Raw genomic sequence first — 20,806 nt, forward strand, 5'->3', positions numbered from 1 at the left:
CTGGCTAGTTTTTGTATTTTTAGCAGAGACGGTGTTTCCCTATGTTGGCCAGGCTGGTCCCAAACTCCTGATATCAAGTGATCCGTCTGTCTCTGCCTCCCAAAGTGTTGGGATTACAGGCATGAGCCACCGTGCCTGGCCAAAGTTCCAGTCTTTACAGGGATTTTTCCTTGTGTGCATTTCTGTGTCCAAATTTCCCCTTTTTAAAATCACAATAATAGTGAATTAAGGCTGGCCCTAACGATTTAATCTTAACTTGATCATCTGCAAAGACACTATTTCCATATAAGGTCACATTCACAGCTACTGGGCTTAGGACTTCAACCTAGAGGGCCTGACTTCTGGCCCCACACATCATGGCCCATCCCAGCATGCCCCATCCCCTTCCTGGGTGCCCCAGGCAGATCACAGGAGGGCCTGACTGCTGGGTTTTGGGCTGACATTGGGATCATCTGCCTAGTTAGGGCTGTGACCAGACTGAGATAGGAGGTGGGACCTGACTCCTGAGGCAGGGCTTGAACTCTGGACCAGATTACAGACTAGCTGAAACAGGCAAAAGCACCCCTCCATAAGACACACCCACTGGTGCCAAGTGAGTTTGCCGTTCTCATGGTAACAGCTGGAAATTACTGCCCCTTTCCATGGCAATGACCTGAAAGTTACCACCCCTTTTCTAGAAATTTCTAAATAACCTCCTCCTTAATTTGTATATAATTACAAGTGGGTATAAATATGTGTGCAGAACTGCCTCTGAGCTGCTACTCTGGGCTCACTGCCTATGGGGCATCCCTGCTCCATAAGGAGCAGTACCTCTGCTGCCACTGTGCACAGCTGCTTAAATAAAAGTTGCTCTCTAATACCACCGACTCGCCCTTGAATTCTTTCCTGGGTGAAGCCAAAATCCCTCCTGTGCTAAACCCCAATTTCTGGGCTCACCTTTCCTGCATCAAGAGTGTTTTAGGGCTGGGAGCGCTGAAGTTTTGAAGGCAGGATGAAATGGAGACTGTTAGCTCCCCGGGCCCTGAGCTACAGGGAGCAACTCTCCTGGGTGCTCTCATGCTTCCTGCAACCTGAGCAGAAAGAAGTACCTGCAGCCTGATGCCCCCAAAGGCAAAAGCCCCTTCTGGCTCAGATAGGCAGCCCTCCCACCCTGCATGCCTGCAGAGCTTCTGGGGTTTTGTGGGGAGCCTCAGCAGAGCTGGATCCTGGTCTGTGGGGGCGAGGCAGGCCCCGGAATGTATCTTTAGCATCCAGAGAGTGGGAGGGGTGTGGACGGAAGCGAGGTACAGGCATCCTCAGCTCTAACCAAGTATAAAAATACTAGTGTGAATCCACTTCCTGGAGCTGGGCTCTGGGGAGCCCCGGGCTAGTGTATTTATAACAGGGGCTGTGTGGCTCATGAGGCTCCATGTGTGACCTGGGCTACCTCATGATCACATAAACGAACCCACAATTGGGATGCCTCTCCTGTGTGGCCTGGACACGTCTTCATTCAACTCATAAACTTTCCCTGAGTGGGCCCTGGAGAGCTGGTTCTGGGCTGGAACCTGAGTGTGAAGCCACTGGAGGCTGTGTAATTTGTAGGTGAGTCACTCAGTCACCTAAGCCTGGCCCTCCCCTCTGCACAGGGCGCTAGCCATACCTAGCAGACTGCTGTGAGTTCACCTGAGCAAGACACCTGCACACAGTGGTGCTCAGAAAAAGCTAATAATTCCTTATTGGAATGAGACAGGCCAGGCGTGGTGGCTCATGCCTGTAATCCCAGCACTTTGAGAGGCTGAGGCAAGCAGACTGCTTGAGCCCAGAAGTTTGAGACCAGTCTGGGCAACATGGCAAAACCCTATCATCTCTATGAAAAATACAAAAATAATTAGCTGGGCATGGTTGTTCAGGCCTGTAATCCCAGCTACTCGGGAGGCTGAAGTAGGAGAATCACTTGAATCCGGGAGGCAGAGGTTGCAGTGAGCCGAGATCACGCCACTGCACTCCAGCCTGGGCAACAAAGTGAGACTCCATGTCAAAAAAAGAAAAGAGGCCAGGAGCAGTGGCGCATGTCTGTAATCCCAGCACTTTGGGAGGCCGAGGTGGGTGGACCACAAGGTCAGGAGTTCAATACCAGCCTGGCCAAGATGGTGAAACCCCATCTCTACTAAAAATACAAAAAAAAAAAAAAAAAAATTAGCCAGGCATGGTGGTAAGTGCCTATAATCCCAGCTACTTAGGAGGCTGAGGCAGAGAATTGCTCAAACCCAGGAGGTGGAGGTTGCGGTGAGCCGAGATTGCGCCACTGCACTCCAACCTGGGAGACAGAGCGAGACTCCGTTTCAAAAAAAAAAAAAAAAAAAAGGAAAAAAGAAAGAAAAGACCCCAGGACCATACATATTTACAGCTCAGTATTAACTAACCTTAATGAAATATGATTTTATTTAAAATGGTCAAGGTAAAGGAAAAAAAAGAGTAGTGACTTTCTTCAAGTAATTTTATGGTATAATATCAAAGCTTGATATAGTTAATACATTTCATCTAATATAGGAATGAGAATGCTTATAAAGCAGACGTCATTTTATGTAACATTACAAATACACTGCCAATTAAACAGACTTTCTCAACAAAAGACTGTTGTTGACGAGGTCACTTCCATTAGACACACAAAATGGTTTGTTTTTGTTTTCATTTGTTTTTGTTTTTTGAGACAAGGTCTCGCTCTGTCGCCCAGGCTAAATGCAGTGGCCTGAGAATGATAATGTGCCTGCTTTTCCATTTCCTGTGTTGTTTCCACTGCGTTAACAAAAGAGCCTTAAAACACAAAGCACTGGCCGGGCGTAGTGGCTCACGCCTGTAATTCCAGCACTTTGGGAGGCCGAGGTGGGCGGATCACCTGAGATCAGGAGTTCGAGACCAGCCTGATCAACATGGAGAAACCCTGTCTCTACTAAAACTACAAAATTAGCCGGGCGTGATGGCGCATGACTGTAATCCCAGCTACTCGGGAGGCTGAGGCAGGAGAATCGCTTGAACCTGGGAGGCAGAGGTTGCAGTGCGCCGAGATTGCAACATCGCACTCCAGCCTGGGGAGCAAGAGCGAAACTCCTTCTCAAAAGAAAACAAAACAAACACCGAGCACTAATCCAGGGGCGCCTGTTTCATTGGCCTTAGACTGTGGTGCCTGCTGGTCCCCGACCTCACGAGGGCGTCTCCGTGTTCCTCCTCCTTTCCCGGTACCAGGGTCAGCCCCAGGTGTCCCGGAGATGCAGCCCCAGGTGTCCCAGAGATGTCCTCATCGCGGATGCAGCCCCAGGTGTCCCCAGGTGTCTCGAAGCCGTGGCCCCTCCTGGGTGGGTCCTGAGGAGAGAAAACTCCGTCCTCACAGTCCTCACGCCCAGGGATTAATAACTAATATTATTGAAAAATGACATTAATACAGATAATTTTAATCATGCATAATCGTACAATTAAAATAATCATTAATGATTAATAACGTTATACTATTAATTAATATTACCATTGATAATTATTAAGACTGATGTTTAACAATAATATTAAGATTGATGCTTAATAATTAATCGTATTATTTCTCCTAATACCGCAGGGGGTGTACACCTACCCGTGATATTGTTCCTAATATCCAGGGATGGAGAGCATGATATTAGTTTTAATATCTCAGTAGGTGTACACTCACCCTGTGACACTGATCCTAATATCCAGGGAGTAGAGTATGACATGACTCCCAACATAGCAATGAATGTACAGCCACCCGGTGATATTGCTCCTAATATTCACGGAAGAAGCGTAGGATATTACTTCCAAAATCGCAGGGACTGTACACCTCTTCTGTGATATTGTTCCTGGTATCCCGAGGGGGAGAGGATGATGATAATTCCAGTATCGCAGGCTGTGATCACCCACCCTGTGATATTGTTATTAACATCCTGAAAGGGAGAGGATGATATTACTCCCCGTAATAGATAGATATTACTCCCCATAACAGAGCAGGAGGTGTACACCCACCCTATGATATTGTTCCTAATATTCAGAGGCCGAGAGGTCGATATTACTCCCAATATGGCAGGAAGTGTACACCCCCGTGTGAGATGGTCCTTAATAATATTCCAAGGCGGAGGGGGAGATATTACTCCCAATATCGCAGAAAGTGCACACCCCCCCAGGGATATTGTTCTCATGATCCTGGAGGGAAGAGGATGATGTCACTTTAAATATCACAGAAGGTGTGCACGCCCCCACTGATATCGGTTCTAATTTCCACGTGGGAGAGGAGGATGTGACGCCCAATCACACCTGCAGTAGAAACACAGCTATGATACTGTTCTTCATATTCAGGGAGGAGGACGATGATATTACTCCCAAAACAGACGGCTGTACACCCTCTGCACACCGAGGGTGTACCCCCATCTGTGAAATAGTTTATCATTTCCAGAGGGGGAGATGATATCACTCCGAATACCGTAAACAGGCTGCGAGTCCACCGCGGATCCTAAAAACCAGGGAGGGAAGAGGGGCTGGCAATTACTCCCCGCATCGCGGGGGGTGTCTCACCCCCTTGCGATGGGGGTCCTAAAAGCCAGGGGGGGAAGAGGGGCTGGCTCTTACACCCCGCATCAAGGGGGGACCCGGCGATGGGGGTCCTAAGAGCTAGTGGGGAAAGAGGGCCTGACTCTTATTCCCCGACTCGCGAGGGATGCCTCCCCCCTCTGCGATGGGGGTCCCAAGAGCCACGGAGGAAGAGGGGCTGCCTCTCAGTCCCCGCCTCGCGGGGGGTGCCTCCTCCCCCTGTGATGGGGGTCCTAAGAGCCAGGGGGGGAAAGGAGCTGGCTCTCAGTCCCTGTCTCGCGGGGGGTGCCTCCCCCAACTGCGATGGGGGTCCTAAGAGCCGGGGGGGGGGGGAAGAGGGGCTGCCTCTCAGTCCCCGCCTCGCAGGGGGGTGCCTCCTCCCCCTGCGATGGGGGTCCTAAGAGCCGAGGGGGGGAAGACGGGCTGTCTCTCAGTCCCCGCCTCGCGGGAGGTGCCTCCCCCCACTGCGATGGGGGTCCCAAGAGACAGGGGGGAAGAGGGGCTGGCTCTCAGTCCACGCCTTGTGGGGGATGCCTCCCCCCCTGCGATGGGGGTCCCAACAGCCAGCGGGGGAAGAGGGGCTGGCTGAGTCCCCGCCTCGCGGGGGGTGCCTCACCACCCCTGCGATGGGGGTTCCAAGAGCCAGGAAGGGAAGAGGGGCTGGCTCGCAGTCCCCACCTCACGGGGGTGCCTCCCCTCCAGGGATGGGGGTCCTAAGAGCCAGGGGGGGAAGAGGAGCTGGCTCTCAGTCACCACAGCATGGGGGGCCTTTCTGTTCTGGTTTTGCCCAAGAGTAAGCTTATTTGCATCTGGTTCTAGCAGGGCAGTTGCTGCGAAGGTCCTCAAACAGGGGGGGCATCCTTTCGAAACCCTGTCTAGTTGTTTAGAGAGGTAGGCCACCGGCCTCAGCCAGGGCCCCACAGTTTGGGTTTAAAGTCCAGCTGCCATCTTTTCTCTGACGCATACAATGGAAAAGGCTTTGTGAGATCCGCTAGCCCCTGGGCTGGGGCTTTCAGAAGTTTTTCCTTTAAGTCATGAAAGACTTGCTGTTGTTGGAATCCCCATTCCAAATGTTCCCGGTCCCCGCCCCCTTTGTGACGTCATACAAAGGCGTGGCTAATACTGCAAAGTTTGGGCTCCGCAGTCTACAAAACCCCACAGCTCCTAGGAATTCTCTCACCAGCCTTCTGCCCTTAGGCTCCGGAAGATTGCAAATGACCTGCTTTCTTTGGGATCCCGGGCTGCTTTCGGACACCTGTCGAATAGTAAATCCCAAGTAAGCTACCTGCGGTCGTCGGCAGATCTGAGTTTTCTTCTTGGACACCTAATACCCACAGCCCTCCAGGTCGGTCCTAAGGATCTTAGAATCCTCGATGGGGGTCATAAGCCAGGGGGGGAAGAGGGGCTGGCTCCGAGACCCCGCCTCGTGGGGGGTGCCTCCTCCCCCTGCGATGGGGGTCCCAAGACACAGGGGGGGAAGAGGGGCAGCCTCTCAGTCCCGGCCTCGCGGGGAGTGCCTCCCCCCGCTGCGATGGGGGTCCTAAGAGCCAGTGGGGGAAGAGGGGCTGGCTCTGAGACCGCGCCTCGCGGGGGGTGCCTCCCCCCTCTGCGATGGGGGTCCCAGGACACAGGGGGGGAAGAGGCGCAGCCTCTCAGTCCCGGCCTCGCGGGGGGTGCCTCCCCCACTGCGATGGGGGTCCTAAGAGCCAGTGGGGGAAGAGGGGCTGGCTCTCTTTGTGGATGATTCTTTTTCCATTCTCAGGCAGTTTTCTTTTTTCTTTCTTTCTTTTTTTTTTTTTGAGACTGAGTCTTGCTCTGTTGCCCATGCTTTGCTGGATCTCGGGTGACTGCAACCACTGCCTCCCAGGTTCAAGAGATTCTCCTGCCTCAGCCTCCTGAGTAGCTGGGACTAGAGGCGTGTGTCACCACACCCAGCTAATTTTTGTATCTTTAGTAGAGATGGGGTTTCACCATGTTTGCCAGGATGGTCTCTATCTCCTGACCTTGTGATCCACCCACCTCAGCCTCCCAAAGTGCTGGGATTGCAGGTGCGAGCCACCGGGTCCAGCCTCTCAGGCGATTTTCATACCTGCATACTCTGATCACTACTCTGTTAAACAGTCAAGGAGGGTAAGTATTATCTTCAGATTTCCAGAGCTCTGTCTCTGTACAGCCCTCTCCTCCTCAATATTCTGCCCTATGAATTCTAGCCACATTGGCCTTCCCAGACTCACAGTTCTGTCTTCTCAACTCAGGAAGATCTCTGAGCTCCATCTGCATTCTTTCTTCCTGTGCTGTGGCCTGGAAAGTTTTCTAAGGTGTTTGGGAGGTCAATTGTGGGGCTAGCCTCATTTGTTTCTCATTTCTTGAGGATCACTGCCCTTTGATGCTTGATTCCAGTGATTGATTCCCTTTGTTGCTTGAGGGCCATAGTTTCATATATTTTGTCCAGTATTTTTGTTGTTTTAGGTCAGAAAGTAATTTTGGTCTCTGTTACTCCATCTTGGCCAGAAGTGTAAGACCTAAGCATTTACACATCAAAATACTGCACACACAATTTTAGTTTAAGCTACTTTTTAAAAAATCGCCTTCATTTTCCATTTAGCATTCTATTTAGGGTATTACATTGGTTTTTTTGAAATTCTGTTATTGGCAGTTTCTATTGCCTATCAATCCCATTTAAAGATAGTGCATAGGGTATTCTAAAATAGCTGTTAAGCAAAGAGAAAATTGGGCCTGATAGGGTGAGAATCACAGCTCTAATACCTAGAGTGACCTTATAATGTATTGTCCAAAGGAGATATTTTTGACAGTGAAAGAGGGTGTTGTTAGTAATTATATCAGGACCATGGCCTAAACCAGGACTATCCCAGGCAGCCTGGGACATATTTGTACCCCATCTCTATTTAATGCCTTTATACAATTCTTTACTTAATTCTACCAGCCTTTATTGAGCCTGCTTTCTTTGTCTAGCTGAGTGCCACGTGCTGACATCACTAAGATCAATACAGCAAACTCTGAAAGATGGACAGAGAGACAGGAGATGGTCCTTTATCATGCAGTGTGATCTGTGCTGCAATAGAGGTGAGCACAAGGGCCTTACGAAGGCTCAGTGAAGAGCATGCTTGACTGCAGGGGAGGGCACTTAGGTTAGAAAAGATGAGTCGAAGTATGTTCACAGGGAGCATGGGGTGAGAGGTGGTGGGAAAGGTATTCCAGACAGTGTGTGTCAAGGCCAAGAGCCAGGGGAACACAGGTAGGGCTTTTTTTTTTTCTTCTAAGATGGAAGAGTGTTCTGATCGGCTGGAAAACAACGCACATGGGAAGCTGTGCAGAAATGAGTGGGGAAAGGTAATACTTAACAGCAACAGCAGTTAATATTTAGTGCCCACTTACGACATGCTGGACACAGTTCCGGGTACTCTGAACATATTCGCTCATTTAATCTTTACAACAACCCTATGAGGTAGGTACTATTATTATCCCCATTTTCAGGTGAGGAATCTGAGGCACAGAGAGAGTAAGTATGTTGCCCAGGGCCACGCACCAAGTATGTGGTAGGTCCTGGAGTTGAATGCAGAGCCCCTCCACTCTAAACTCCTGAAAGCCAGATGCTACGAGGCGTTGTTATTCCAAGTGGAAGAATGCTAAGGACAGCATCCTGCAGGTGACCAGGAAACCCTGAAGCATTCAAAGCAGGGGAATGGCTTAAAACAAGGTGGTATAAGAAAGTGCTCCCAGAGCAGCATGAAAGTCTGGTGTAGTGGAGGTCTCCGCTAGCCACAAGAGGTGGTAAGAGGCTGAGCTGAAGCAGCTGCAGCAGGGATGCAGAGGATACATTCCCCAAACCCTTATGGGCAGAGTCCTTTGGCTTCAGTGACCACGGCCAAGGGTGCAGAGGAGAAGCCCAAGAAGATGCCAGGTGTCTGGCTTATGCCCCTGTGTGAACATGAAGCCTCTCATTGACATGCAGGTTACAGGAGGAAAAGCAGGTTTATTTGGGAAGGAGGCTTCTAGACCATGACTTCCATTTTAGCCATGTAGTTTTTGAAGTGCTTGTACAAGTTCTAGGTGGAAATGTCCAGGAGGCAGTGGGGAACTCAAAGTAGATCTCAGGAGAGAGGCTTAGGCCAGAGGGCTTGGGGAATCATCAGCATGGGGGTGGGAGGAGAGCTGGTATTTGGATGAGATTGCAGTGGAGCAGGAACAGAGTGGGAAAAGGTGGTGATGAACCCAGGGACTCCAGTATGCGGTAGCTGGCTGTGAGATTAGGAAGCAATGAAGGAGGCCGAGAAGGATGTGGGGGAGAAGCATCAATAAGGAATAAATGAGTTGCACGTGCTCCAGAGAGGCCAAATAAAGACTGGATTTGGCTCTCGCAGGTCATACACGAAAGAATCTTGGAACCAAAAGGAAAACGGTGGTGGTTTAAAGGGTATATTCAGTTTCTAGGTCTGCTGTCACAAAATACCAGAAACTGGGTGTCTTGTTAAAACAACAGAAATTTTTTCTCTCACAATTTTGGAAGCTAGAAGTTCAAAACGAGGTGTTGGCAGCACCATGCTCTCTCTGAAGATGCTAGGAAGAATCTGCTCCATGCCTTTCCATTCGCTTCTGGGGTTTCCTGCAAGCCCTGACATTCCTTGGCTTGTAGATGCATCACCCCAGTTTCCGCCCCCATCATCACATGGCCTCCTCTCTGTGTGTGCCTCTGCATTCCCTCTATTCTTCTTCTAAGGACACCGACACCAGTCATAGTGGATTAAGGGTCCACTCCTAACTAATTACATCTGCAACAACCCTATTTCCAAATAAAGTCACATTCTAAGATTCCTAGGGAGAACATGAATTTTTGGGGGTGTGTGGATACTGTTCAGCCTGGGACATGGAGTAAATAAATGGCAAGGAAAATTACAGATGACTTTAAGTTAAAGAGGGAGATAGGGTTAAATGTAGGACTTTTTTTTTTTCCAGGACGGGAGAGGTTTAAACATGTTACTACATTGAATAAATGAAATAACCATGGACATGGAGTGGCTAAAGGTTCTGAACTAAGTGCAAGTAATTGATAGCGCAAGCTCCCAAGGGGCTGGGGCCTGGAGCGCAGATGGATGGATCCACTGTGGGCAGAACTGGGGCGTGGGAGGGGTGTGCCAATGCAGATGTGTTTGAGTGTGGGGGGCCAGAAGCTGATTGGGGCGAAGTGTGACAGTGCGGCTCCAAGCACGCTGGAGGTGTTCACCAAGCAACTCAAGAGCAGATGGCAGAACGAGCAGCTGAAATAACAGCTTGTGAAATCAACCCTACTTTGTGGGGAGAGGATTGGTTAAGGATTCTAGCCATGAGAACCAAGAAGAGGAGGATAATCTGTTCATGCCTATTATGGGGCTTTGGGGGAGCAGTTTCAGCCTCAACCTGGAGAATGTTTTAGAAGGCCAGAGAAAGGAACCCTGCAAATCATGTGAGCTGGCCCCTCACTTTGAGATGAAGTGTCCATACAGCAGTAACGCCACCCTCTGTAGTGGTTCTAGAGTGTGGCAATCTGGAGGGGTCATTATGGAAAAGGGCTGAAGCATAAGAATGTAGGCCCAATACTGAGATAGAAAGAGGATTCTCTGAGATGACTTAGGCAGGGTGATGGTGGTGGAGGTGGGTGTAAGAAGCCCTCTGCTGCCTCAGTCCGACCATGGAATTCAATTGGTCAAGAGCAGAGCCAATCACCATTTAGGCCCCCTTGTTAGCCTTAATTTATTCCTCAGGTATGGAGAATACTCCTCAAGATGCATTCAGAGTGTAAGCTACCTCTTCCTCAGCAGAGGACTGCCCTGCAGGTTTGCAGTTCTGTCATTTGGAAACTCCCTTATGTGTCCCTTGGCTCTTCCCATTCTTTTGCTTCAACACATTTTAAGACGAGGCACCTTAACTGCAGAAACAGCATGAAAACCAAGTAGGTTTCAGGAAAAATTATCCCAAGTGGAGTCTCTACTGTGCTCTGTTTATCAGATGTAAAGCTTAAAACAGTGTAAGAGTTTTTACAGAGTGTATTCATATCACACCAGTTTTGGGTCCATAGACAGGGGCTTTTTCTAGATCAAACCGTTCAATTGTCCTGTTGATCCTGGCCTAAAATCTGAGTGGATAAAAAATATTTTAGAAGAGATGAGATTCTAACCCTCAATGGCAAAAAGCAGGGCTGAGCCCTAAGCCCACGTTTTTACACATATTTTACAATTGAATGTGTTGCACTACCGCTAGAACACTAGTTCTCAACCAGGGGCGATTTTGCTTTCCAGGGGACATTGGCAATGTCTGGAGACATTTTTTTTTCCATTTTCAAAAATTGTGGCAAAGCACATAACATAAAATTAGCCATTTGAACCATTTTCATGTGTATAGTTCAGTGGCACTAAGCACCTTCACACTGATGTGCAACCATCACCACCATCCATCCATAGAACTCTTTTCATTTTGCAAAACTGTAACTGTGTACCCATTAAACACTAACTCGCCATTTCCCTCTTCTCCCAGCCCCTGACAACCATCATTTGACTTTCTGTCTCCATGATTTTGACTACTCTAGGTACCTCAAATAAGTGGAATCATACTGTTGAGGGATTTTTGATGGTCACAACTTGGGATGGGGTGCTGCTGGTGTCTAGTGGGTAAAGGCTAGGGATGCCACTTAACATCCTGCAATGCACAGGATGGTCCCCACAAGAAAGCAATAACTAACCCCAAATGTCAATCCTACCAAAATTGAGAAACTCTGAGCTAGAAAAATCCCATGAGTAATCTTACACCGTGGAGTATCAGTCAATAGAGACTAGTTATGTTGCAATAAGAAACCACCTCCAAATTTCTGTGGTTTAAAACAACTTATATTTTTGCTCTAACATGGAGCATCCTTAATCAGCAATCCAGGCTGGTGGGAGTTCCATCCTGACCTGGGCTTCTACGATGACTGAAGCAGAACAAGGATCAGTGATAAATTGTGCACTGGCTTTTAAAGCTCCCATTGGAAGTGTCCAGGTCATTTTCGGTCACACTTTCTTGGCCAGATCAAATCACAGGTCCACATCTCACTTCAAAGAGAGGAAGGAAGTGCATTTTTATTCTGAGGAAATACAACCACCACACGTAGCAATTAAAAATAAACCTCATAGTGTTATCACCTGCTTGAAGTGCTGATATCAGAGCAAGCCTACCAGTAGGAGTGGTGCAGGCTGCAGGTTTTTGGTTTTGTCTTGTTTTGTTTTGTTTTGTTTTTGGAGACTGCACTCCAGCCTTAGTCTGTCATGCAGGCTGGAGTACAGTGGTGTCATCACAGCTTATTGCAGCCTTGACCTCCCCACACAAGCAATCCTCCCACTTCAGCCTCCTGAATAGTTGAGACTACAGGCCCGTGCCACCACGCCAGGTTAATTTTTTGTATTTTTTTGTAGAGATGGGGTTTCACTATGTTGCCTAGACTGGTCTTGAACTCCTGGATGCAAGTGATCCACTTGCCTCGGCCTCCCAAAGTGCTGGGATTACAGGCGTGAGCCGCCATGCCTGGCCTAGAAGCTCATTCTTATTGGCCAGAAGCTAGAGAGTGATCTAAAGCCTCCAAGCCAGGCCAGGCTGGTTTCAAGCCTTAGGGCTAGTATATTAATGAATGAGGTTCGAGCTTCTGTGGCATGGGAACTCAGGGGCACCACAACACTCAGCTTACTCAAGGGACCAATTCTAGCAGCCTTCGAAGGAGTCTGAAAAAGGTAGCCTTGAATTAGTTTCCGGGTGAAAAATATTTGTCCCAATTGAAGCAAGTACTACTAGTGACTGCCTCTGCTATGGAAGCAGGGGTTACCTGCTTACCTGTGAGCAATAGGATTTCTTGGGGTTGATTTTGCAGGAACATGTACCTCCATGTGGCCAAACAAGCAGGCTTGCTTAGATTTGCACCACAGGATATTAAAGTGGAAAGGAATCTTAAACATCTAATTGAGGGATGGCAAATTGGGTTCATTGTAAGGGTCACCTCTGACCCTTTGGTTGTGGCTGCTAGGAGCACTGGGTGGGAAGAATTCCGTAGTTTTTTCCAGAGAGAGACAGCCACGCTTCATTAGAGAGTCTAGTGGGCATGGAAGGGAGGGGGTGAGTTGTTGTGCCTGTAACAGGATTTTGCCATCCCTAGTTCTAATCTAACACTTTGAGAGCTGAGGCTCAGCTCCACAAGTGATTTATAGAGGTCCTTCCTTTATTGCTTTTATGTCACCACATCTAGAATTAGGTCTTCTGCTTCCAAGAAAGTCAGCTGCCTCATTACCATGTAGCATAGTTAGAGTCCCCATTTCACCTAGAAAATAAATATTTATTGAGGGCTGGCCAAGTGCGGTGGCTCACGCCTGTAATCCCTGCATTTTGGGAGGCCAAGGTGGATGGATCATTTGAGGTCAGGAGTTCGAGACCAGCCTGGCCAACATGGTGAAACCCTGTTTCTACTAAAAATACAAAAATTAGCCAGAAATCCCTTGAACCCAGGAGACGGAGGTTGCAGCGAGCCAAGATCGCACCACTGCACTCCAGCCTGGGCGGAAGAGAGAGATTCTGTCTCAAAAAATAAAATAAATAAATATATAAATTCACAAAAATATTTATTGAGGGCCCACTTGGTTTTTAGCACTGAAATAGGAGCCGAACATAGAGCAGTGAATGAATAAGCCAAGTCCCTGCTCTTCTTGGCCTTACATTTTGGGGGAGGAGACAGATTAGTAATTATTAGGAGAATTATTAGTAATTATTAGGAGAAAGCAGGAAATTTCTGCTTTCATGGGTGGGATACCAGAAGGTAAATCATTATGCAAGGATATTTTGGGACAAGTTTCTATAGCATAGATGTATTTTAGGATGATTGGGGCTGTGTGTTGTGAGCACGGGATCTCTGAGGCAGTCAAAGGGCACCAGGAACCTCATCTCTTAAGATGTGCATGCACCGTAGGCTGCCATTTGTGTCCCTCACTCTGGCCAAGCTCCCTTCTTCATCATGGCCTTTGCACTTGCTGTTCTCTGTCTGGGGAAGAATGCTCTTTCCCTAGAGATCCAAATGGCTCACTCCTTCAGTGTCTTCAAATCTCTGTCAAATATCACCTAAACAGAGAAGCTTTCCCTGGCCTCTAGAGGACAAAGTAGCACATTTTCTCACCCACTTACCCTGCTCATCCTTCTTTATAGCACCCCTCACCACCTGCTGTATTATTTGTTTATCGTTCAGCTTTCTCTCTAAAATGGAAGATCTATGAGAACAAGAACCTGTCTGCTCATTGAGGTGTTCCTCTAGAAAAATGTCTGGCCCATGGCAGGTGCTTAATCAACAATTTCTGAAGGAAAAGTGGAGGAAAAAAAGATAGGAGAAAGCAAACTCATGAAGAAGAGTGCTTGGGTGGGGTGGGAGGAGAAGAGGGCAATGGATCCAGGCCCTACAGGGATTCACTGTTCAAGCAGAAAGTCCAGGGAAAGCCACATGGCCTCCTTCAATCGGATGAGCTGGAGCTGCTGACATCCCCTGCAACCTGGGAGCCAGTGCATGCAATGCTCCAGCTGGGTCTAAGGACAGAAGGAGGCTAATGAACAGCCACCTTCGGAGCAACAGGGTCACTTCAGTCCTCCCTGTTTACTTCCAAGCTGCTGGGAGTCTTATGCACATTTCCTCTTCTCACTTGCCTCTTCACATCCCTAGCTGCCGCAGGAATTTATGGCTTAATTAAAGTGGGAAGCAGGGTTTATACATGTTTATATAAAGTTATATTTTCCTCCACCTCTTTGTTGGAAGAAAACTCAAATGTTAAAATTCTTAGGAGCCCAGGAGTTCGAGACTAGCCTGGGAAACATTGCAACCCCATCTCTACAAAGAATAAAAAAATTAGCTGGGAGTGGTGGTCCCAGCTACTTGGGAGGCTGAGGCAGGAGAATCATTTGAGCCCAGGAGGTTGAGGCTGCAGTGAGCCATGTTAGTGCCATTGCACTCCAGTCTGGGTGAGAGAGTGAGATCTTGTTTAAAAATAAAGAAAGAAAGAAACACCTAGAAAGGACACCAGAGATAAATCTAGTTCATGCTCCTTGTTTTCTATGGGAGGACACTGAGGTCCAGGGTCACACAACTCACAAATGGCCAGCCTACGGAAACCCTGTAAGAGGCAGAGTGTGAGGAAAAGGCAGGCACTTGTGATAACCCCACTGGTGGGCAGGAGCTAAGCCTCCATAGGTGGGGAAGGGAATTAACCCCAGGACACAGGCTCCAGTCTGGGGGCTTGAGATGCTCAGGGGACACCAGTTAGAACTAAGGCAGGAGGCCAAGGCAGAAGCTGTGCTCCTCTGCCTGGATGTATGAGGGCAGCAGAGGAAGAAGAGTTGGCAAAGCAGCCCAGAAACACATGAAGAGGAGGAGTGAATGTAAGTAGAGCATGCCAGAGATGGCAGATCAAGGCAGGGAGTTAAATTGAAGGAGGAGGCGGCCGCGGCCAAGGGTGCACAGTGATTCAAAGTTACAGTTGGTTATGGGCTGAGGAAACAGCTTTCTGTTTCACTGCTGTGAGAGGCAACCAGGTTGCAAGGAAAGGAGGGGAAGAGGGAGGCGTTAACATGGAGGAGTGAATGTAGACAGAACCTTCCAGATGTTGGCTGAAGATAGAAAGGAGAGGGAGGAGGGGTTCTGGAGGGAGAAAGAAGTTAAAGAGTATTTTTTTATATGGGGAGATATGGGAGTTTTGGGTTTTATTTTTGGCTTGTGAGAATGAGCTAATCTTGTATAAAGGGATTAAAGATTTTTAAAAAAATTTATCTCTGAGCCTTAGGTCTTTCAACTTTAAAACGAAGATAAAAAATCTATGTCTTTGGCTTATGAGGATTAAAATGTGAAAACACATTACTCCAGTGCCTGGCACATTATAAACACATAATACATGGTAGCTATTTGAAACATTTTATTATAAACTTATGTAATGCTCATCTGGAGGCCTAGGAAAGTGTTATTGAAAGTATTTTAAATCTTAGTATCTTATATTTATCATTTATAGGGTATAGTAGGTTAAGAAATACTTCACGTATTTTGAAAGATTGGGCTGGAAACATACCCGAAGAAGCATTCTTTTTATCTCTCATGTACATGTGGACATTATACATTTTAATTAAGTGTTATTATATGAGCCAAATTCCCTCCTCATGGGTGTTAGTAGGAGTTGACCTCGAAGGAGGGAGGATTTGGTTGTGGATTTATGACTCACATCTGTGAAAGGAGTAAGGGCGAATAAGAACAGGAAACTCTCTGATAAGCAATTTTACTATGTTTTCATTTTTATCTGAAACTCTGTAATCCAAGACTGGGGTAACTTTTCATATTTTTTAAAAATACTTTTTTATAGGCTGGAGTGATCTTGTGTAAGCAAGGATAAATCATAGACGTTAGACGTTTCTCTCTGTGGTGTTTGGTGCAAATTCCATGAAAAAGAGCCAAGGCAGGGGGTGGGGGTGGTTGTCAGGAAACCAAGGGATGAGATGTTTTTCTTTTTCAAAGATGACACCTGTGATGCCAACTAGTGAGCATGGGCGAACAGAGTGGAAAGGAATTCGTTACAGTCCTAAAGAGGGATAAATGCATCTGGTGTCAGATTAACTCCAGCCAACAGCCTCACTCAGTCCTAAATACTGACTCAAAAGCATGTTGATTTCAGTGTGAGAAACAGATGTGTAAAGGTGACTTCTCATGAGGTAAAATATAAAGCAACATGCCTAGGTCTTAAAATCATGATGTTGAGTGCAACTATAAGAAAAAAGTGGGCTTACTGATATAATGTTATGTAATTTAAAGCCACATTTGCATATCAAACAACCTTGCCTATTTCTACAGAGATAGTTGTTTTTTCTTTTTTTTTTTTTCTTGTGACAGGGTCTCACTCTGTTGCCCAGCCTGGAGTGCAGTGGCGCCATCTCAGCTTACTGCAGTCTTGACCTCCCAGGCCCAAGTGATCCTCCCGCCTCAGCCTCCCGAGTAGCTAGGATTACAGGCACAGGCCACCATACCTGGCTAAATTTTTTTGTTTTTTATTTTTAGTAAAGATGAAATCTTACTATGTTGCCCAGGCTGATCTCAAACTCCTGGGCTCAAGTGATAGACCCACCTCCATCTCCCAAAGTGCTGAGATTACAGCCACCGCGCCCCCGGCCAAGATAGAAAGTTTAAGGACACATATCAAACGTACTAGAGAGGTTGCTGATGGGATAGGGAGGATGAGTGTGAGCATCACAGATGAGGGAAAAAGCAAAATGAGACAGCGGCTTTGCCCAGATGGACAATGAAAATGTGCTATGAGTTAAAGAGCATGATTTTTAAAAGGAGAGAAATCTTTTAGTCATTGGTCTTCTCTTTGTTCTGGCTTAATGAATCTGCTGCAAAGGCAAATAGCTTTCAGGCAAACTTGCTGTCCTAGTGGTAACATTGGCTTCAAGGACTCCTCGGGCGGTTTGGGATGGCTTCCTGAGGGTGACAAAGAGGAGCTGTGTTTTCAGCCAAATATCAGAACCAGGGCCACTGCCTGCCGCCAAACCCCAGCGGGTACCCCTACTTTGTGTTTATCTGTGGTGGCTACGCTTGCCCACCTGGGTGGGAACCCCGAGAATGACTCCAGACTTTTCCAGGGACTGCATGCCAGGGTATTTTTACAATTTATGTGTAGACTTTGTTCGGGTGGAAAAGTTATTTTATGAAGACGAAACAAGCAATTGGGGTACCTACCTTATGGCATTTTTTACGTTGAGAGTGTTAAAAATACCCCTCCCCTAACCAAAACCCTGACAAATAGAGCCAGGGAAGGCCATGCAAAAAAGGATTCTTGGGCTTGTATGCCTGATAACAAAAACTTATCACAGAAGACTGCAAAAAACACAATCTTGCACAAAGCCCATTGCAACTTTGCACACAACAATGCTTCTGAAGGATATTTGCCCAACAACTGCCTGTCCAACCTGGGCCTGGCATCACCTTTGTTATTGATCTTTGTAGCCAAGGATAATCATTTCCAAATGATCATATAATCTTCCTCATTTTTTCTTTTGTCTTCCTTTACCTCCGTGAATATGCATATAGTTTACTCTGGCTTGCCTATTTCTATTGCAAGGCTCTGTTTCCAAACGAATATCTTTTTCTTGTGGAGAGCCTCTCTCTGTTTGTTATTTAGGTTGATAAGAGAAATGTGAACATTTGAGAGCTCAGGTAAAAGGCCTTAGTCTACAGTGAAACTTTTTTGCACCGTTAGATGCTTACTTCCACTACAACTTGCAGGTGGGCCTTGAAAAGTTCTTGGAATAAGTTTGAGCTTTGATCTTGTCCGGTTCATTTAGCATAGATTCTCAAAATGTGGTCCCTGGACCCACAGCATCAGCATCGCCTGGAGATTGTTAGAAATGCAAATCATCGGGCCTCATTCCAGACCCTCAGCTGGAAACTCTAGGGGCATGGCCAGACCCTCTGTAGCTGAACAAGCCATCCAGGTGGTTTTGATGCAGCTAAAGTTCTGGAACAACTAATGTAGCCCCATTTGGAAAACTTGGCTGTACAGGCCTCCCTAGCTGGTAAGATGCTAGCATTTTTTGTTTGTTTGTTTGTTTGTTTTGATACAGGGTCTTGCTCTGTTGACCAGACCGTGACCTCCTGGGTTCAAGCGAGGACTCAGCCTCCTGAGTAGCCGGGACTACAGGTATGTGCCACCACCATGCCCAACTACTTTTTGTATTTTTTTTTTTGTAGGGATGGGGTTTTAGCCCAGGCTGGTCTCAAACTCCTGGACTCAAGCAATCTGCCCACTTTGGCCTCACGAAGTGCTGGGATTATAGGCATGAGCCACTGTGCCCGGCCCTGCCAGCTTTGTATAAGCTGAGGAGTTTTTAAAAATACCTAGACTCAGGGCAAACCCCAGACACTTAAATCAGATTCTCTGGGAGGTGAAGCCCAGGCACTGGTATTTTTAAAGTCTCTACAGATGGTTCTAATGTGCTGCTAAGTTAGAGAACCGCTGATCTAGACCAGGCCTTTTCAAACTTAATGTGCACGTGAATTACCTGGACCTTGTTAAAATGCAGATTCAGTCTGCATAGGCCTGGGGTGGAGCCTGAGCTTCTGCATTTTTAACAAGTCTCTAGAGGATGCTGCTGCATCTGGGCTGCTAACTACACTTGGAGATAGGAGGTTCTGGAGAGCAGAGGAAAGAGCATGAACCATAACCTAGGGGCTGGTAGTCCTGACTTCCGAGCCAAGGTTTGCCTTTATGTGGCTGGCAACTTGCTTGGACTCCTACCTCAATTCTTTGGGCCCAAGGTTTGTCCTGCCTCAGAAGGATGTCAAGAAAATTGAGTGAGTAATGCAGAATTGTTTCTTAAAGTGTGTGCAGATGCTCCATGAATTTAGAGAGTATGTGGATGCACATTACTAAATTTTAATAGTTGTGAACATGTATTTATGAGTACTTAGAACAAGTAATAATGGCTTTTGATGTATAGTAGTAAGAAAGCTTCCTTTTAAAAGGCATGTATTTAAGTTTCAAAAGTGGGGCTATTTAAAAATATGTGAAATAAATAATAGTAGAGGTAATTGACAGAGCAAAATTATGAAGGCAGGATGAGAATGACTCAAGTTTGGGAAATGCTGAGAAAGCAGATGCCCAAGGGCTATGAAAACTTAAAAAAATAGGTAGCACTTGATTTTGATTGGCTGAATGAGATGATGTGTTTGATCATTTATGGGGTTGGCATTTGGCAACATGCACTGGGTGGCTGGGATCACTGTTTATTAAAAAATATTTGAGTCTCTACTTTGCACTAGATACTCTTTTAGTCTCTTGGAAAAGGGATTAGGGGGGCAGGCAGGATAAAAACAAATCATTTATGCCCACAAGAAAATTGCAGGAAGATAAAAGTCATGAAATAAACTCTGTGCTTCTAATTTAATTTTTTTTATAGATTATGAGAAAAAAGTTTTGCTCACTATCAGCTAGGAAAGCTGTCTTAGCACAACCATTCATTCTTGCACAAATCAAAATCAAGACGAGCCAGATTTAATTTAATATTTTTTTACAGATTATGAGAAAAAAGTTGTAATTTAATTTTTTTATAGATTATGAGAAAAAAGTTTTGCTCACTATCAGCTAGGAAAGCTGTCTTAGCACAACCATTCATTCTTGCACAAATCAAAATCAAGATGAGCCAGAAGTCTCCATTCTGACAGCTTCTAATGGAGAAGCTACATTTACTGGACATGGGGAAAGTTGCTGGGCTCTAAGGACTGTGCTCATTTCTTGAACTAGATAAATGGTCTTGGTGTAGCATAATACCAAAACTTCTTGTCGCAGCCTGTAAGGACAGAACTCAATCAGCCTGAAAAGGAAGTCAGTGACTCCGACTCAACACAGGAATGTTCTGTGATTCCTAAAGAAGGATGTAGGAGTGTGGCACAATTCAACCACAGTCTGTGGCCCTGTGCCTCTGCCTTGACATGAGTGGGATTTCCCAGCTGGTCATTTTCTTCTTATCTAAGACATTGGGAACAAATTACTTGACCTCCTCTGGGCTTCAGTACTCCCACTCATCAAATTAGAGGACTGGGCAGTCGCTAGGCTCTCTTTAGGCATCATATTTTAGTTTCTGTGATTTTAAATTTGAGAAGGGGTGTCTAAGGGAGAATACACAGGGGAGGGGGAAAGGCTTATTAAAAGTGTAGTTAGACACTGAATTTTTAAGAATTGCATTTTGTAATAATACCTTTACCTAATCGGGACTGACAATCTTACCTGATGATAGCACCTGGAGGAATGGCTGCATTCAAAAATAAAAATGAAATAAAACAAGACCTTATTTGAACTTAGCAATAATGCTGATTCCTCTTTTTGATTTGAGGAGGTTATAGCTGTTGTAAATGCTTGAATTGGGTCTGCCCAGGCAAAACGGAGTCAAGAGTCCATGTCTGATGAATTTTAACAATGTAGACAATAAAAAGGGTTGCTTAAACTGCCCCTCTTTTACCAAAACACATTTACAAATGAAAGAACAACACTTCCATTTTTAAAAAACATTTTTTGAGATGAAGTCTTGCTTTGTCACCCAGAGTGGAGTGCAGTGGTGCGATCTTGGCTCACTGCAAACTTTGCCTCCCGGGTTCAAGTGATTCTCCTGCCTCATCCTCCCGAGTAGCTGGGACTACAGGCGCCCACCACCA

The 20,806-nt window shown here is 46.5% G+C and overlaps 1 long non-coding RNA gene across 1 annotated transcript; it reads left to right on the forward strand.

Annotated features, from left to right (window-relative positions):
• The first annotated feature begins 5,143 nt into the window (after positions 1-5,143).
• LOC129395201 (uncharacterized) lies at positions 5,144-9,399 on the forward strand. Its single transcript, XR_008622706.1, has 2 exons — positions 5,144-7,653; positions 7,852-9,399. It is a non-coding gene; the product is annotated as an uncharacterized LOC129395201 (long non-coding RNA).
• The last annotated feature ends 11,407 nt before the right edge of the window (positions 9,400-20,806 follow it).

The sequence above is a fragment of the Pan paniscus genome, chromosome X (assembly GCF_029289425.2).
Source record: "Pan paniscus chromosome X, NHGRI_mPanPan1-v2.0_pri, whole genome shotgun sequence".
NCBI classification, from domain to species: domain Eukaryota; kingdom Metazoa; phylum Chordata; class Mammalia; order Primates; family Hominidae; genus Pan; species Pan paniscus.